Genomic DNA, 3,459 nt, shown 5'->3' with positions numbered 1-3,459 from the left:
AAAATAAAAATAAAATTGAGAGAAATATTATATAAATCTTGTTTTATATACACCTCTCTAATATATTTTTCACTTTTTAGTATTAAAACTAACTGGTAAGAAGTGGAGAAAATAAAAAAAAATTATCTTTATACCATAAAAGAAATTAAAAAAAGTACACAAAATATATTGCAAACATCATTTCTAATTCACATGTCCCAACTCCGGACCACAAATGTCCCGTACTTTTATTTTCAGTAATATTAGAGAAACAAAAAAAAAGGCCAGAATTTATTTTATTTAATATTTATTAATTGTTATAATAATTAATAAAGATTAAATAAGATAAATTATAACTATTTTTAGTTAATTTTTTTTTGTTACTAAACATTTCTATTCATCTTTTTCTTTAATTTGCTTTCAATCTTATATTACTTTTAGTATTAAAGTAACATTTAATTTATTTTAGATTCATTTCATTTACATTATTTTTTGCTTATTTATTTTATTTTTTCCTTAATGTTTGAAGTCTAACTTATCCATAACATTTTGACTGCCGTAATTATATTTCTATTATTTTATATATTTTTTATTTATATTTTCTTTATTTTTGTTTTAATTATATATAGACACACACACTTACGCTTTGCTTGATGAGCGGTAACCTAATAGATAACAGAGTTTCAATAATTTACCCTTTCAATAATAATAGTGATGGAAGCAAAAAGTAGTGACTTGAAGCTTTTGGGTGGATGGTTCAGTCCGTTTGTCACAAGGGTGAAGATTGCACTTAACATTAAAGGATTGGAATATGAGAACATTGAAGAGGATTTGAATTCCAAAAGTGATCTTCTTCTTCGTTCCAATCCTGTGCACAAGAAAATCCCAGTTCTAATCCACGGTGACAAACCCATATGTGAATCCTCAATCATACTTCAATATATTGATGAGGTTTGGTCCAATGCTCCTTCTATCCTTCCTCCAGATGCATATGACAGAGCAATTGCTAGATTCTGGGTTTCATACATTGATGATAAGGTGCTTTATATATCTCTTTCTTTATATAAAGGATTTATAATATGAAATGTCCTTTTGGTTAAATGTGATTCTTATTGTTCTAAGACTATTCATGTGTGATTTTAAATTTTTGTAAGTATTCTTTTAAGAAAAAGTCTAAAAAGCCAACTATAAATTAAACGAACTAAATTAATTCTTTTTATTTTTTATTTTAAAATTTGAAAAACTATGATAATGAGGGGTTATTTTTTTTATATATAACAAATTTATTTTTCACTTATTCAACTAGTTAATTAGGTTGAAGTTGATTTCACTCCTAGTTAATTTTCTAGTAAAATTCTTTTTCTAAAGGCCTATCGATTTGCATTTTTAATTGTATACATAGAAAGAAGTTGTTTCAAATTAAAATTCTAAAAGAAAAAAAAAAGTTACTAAAAAAGGTTAAATATATAGAAGACCAGTAAAAAATAGAAATCTCTTTGTAATTAAAAAATATAAATACACATAAAACATAAGTTATAATATATATGTTTGTATATGTTATTTTATATATTTTTTAACAAATAATTAATTACTGGAATAATTAAAAGTCTCACATAAGATCGATAATCAAACATTATTATAATAGAATAATCAAATGTTTTGACGCACCATATAGTTAACTTTTTTTCATGAACATAAAGAATGCATTCCTATACAGCGGTTGATTGGTGTATTACATGAAAGATGATTGTTACGATACAATGGTTGTTTTGTGTTCGTGAAAACATTTAATTACACGCTTGTAAAAATGTTAGATTATTTACTTATGCATGACATGTTTGATTGTAATATTAAACTATGACATTTATATTATTCTAATGGCTAATTATTTTATTAAAAAATGTGTAAAGTACTATGTGTAAAGTACTATGTATAAAGTTCTAACTGTTTTTTTTGTCTTTCTCACATTACTTTTTTTTTTAACTTTGGTTCTCAATCATCAATTTATTTTTGTATTTAAATTTGGGTGTACGTAGTTATTACTTTGCATGAGGAACATTCTAATGGCTTTTGAAGATTAAGAGGAAACGAAGCCACATTTCGAGCAATTGGAGGAAGAAATACTTGTGAAGTTGGAAGAGGCATTCGGAAAATGCAGTGAAGAAAAGCCCTTCTTTGGAGGGAGCAAGGTTGGACTCACTGACATTGCCTTTGGGAGCTTCTTGCCTTCTCTACGTGTGTTAGAAGAGATGAATGGAAAGAAGGTCCTTGCCAATGACAAGTTTCCAGGGTTGGTGAATTGGGCTACGAATTTTATTGTGAATTCAGCTGTGACTAGAATTCTTCCAGAGATTGACAAGCTTGCTTTGTTTTGTATGGATCTTCGACAAAAATGGGTTACTGCTAAAGCTACTGCCAAGTAAAATGTTATGAAATGATATCATGAGACCATAGAGTTTTCTTTTCTCCTTGGTTTGAATATTATATTTCTATGATGGCTTCTTTTTTATCTATTTATTTATTATGGGATATGATCTTGTATACAGCGTTATGGTACTCGAGCATTAGTGAAATTCATATTATGTTGAACTATATACAAATTGGAAAAGAATAAATTATCAGTTATGTTAGGTATACACTAAAATTAACTATCAAAATTAATCACCATAGTTTTATATATTATACATACATAATCTCCAAAAAATTTAAAAATTAATTCCGCTCCCACTCTAATACACGAACTAAATGTATTACCACCTACCTCACAAGCCCCAAAACAACCACCTCCTCCATTCTCAGTCCTGATTTGCTCTCACCTACCCCCGCTACCTTTTCATCTTTTTCGTCTTCTCACTACAAGAAAAAAGATTCTTAGCGATAAATTTTTAGCGGCAATAATATTATTACCGCAATTTCTCTTCCTAAAACCATTTTTTAGTGACAATTATATATTTGTCATTAATATTATAGATTATAATGGCCATTTTAGCTATTGCCACTAAAAAAAAGATAAAAATTTTAAAAATAACAAAAAAAAGTCTAAACTGTGAAATGCAGAAACATCAGACTCTCAGTGCCTTATTCTCTCTGAAAAGTGATAACCACACACCAATTGTTCTCTCACATCTCCATCATTCCATGTTCTTCATCGCTCAAATCTCTTTACAGTTTTCATCTCAATCTTAATCGCGCTATGAATTTTTTTCTCGAACAAGCTTGTGCTGATTTCGATTGAAATCTCAATCGCGCTTTAGTAATCAGGTATGAGTTTGTTAATTCTCCCTTAATTCTGATTCTTGTGCTCTCAATTTGTGTTCTATTGCATCCTTTTCCCATAACTCTTATCAATTTGTGTTCTAATGCACTTATTGCATGTTGAACTCGTAATTGAGTGATTTAGAATCAAAATTTTGATGGTTTTCTTCGCTCAATGATTTAGCAATGTGTTATCGGTTTCAGATTTTGGTAATTTGATTTTTT

At 28.1% G+C, this 3,459-nt stretch overlaps 1 pseudogene; it reads left to right on the top strand.

The window, feature by feature from the left end:
• Nucleotides 1-469: 469 nt before the first annotated feature.
• On the top strand, nucleotides 470-2,402 carry LOC112748293 (glutathione S-transferase U17-like; annotated as a pseudogene).
• The last annotated feature ends 1,057 nt before the right edge of the window (nucleotides 2,403-3,459 follow it).

Source organism: Arachis hypogaea, chromosome 15 (genome assembly GCF_003086295.3).
Source record: "Arachis hypogaea cultivar Tifrunner chromosome 15, arahy.Tifrunner.gnm2.J5K5, whole genome shotgun sequence".
Taxonomy (NCBI): Eukaryota; Viridiplantae; Streptophyta; class Magnoliopsida; order Fabales; family Fabaceae; genus Arachis; species Arachis hypogaea.
The sequence above is the reverse complement of the archived record's forward strand: the minus strand, read 5'-3'. Positions and strand labels throughout refer to the sequence as shown.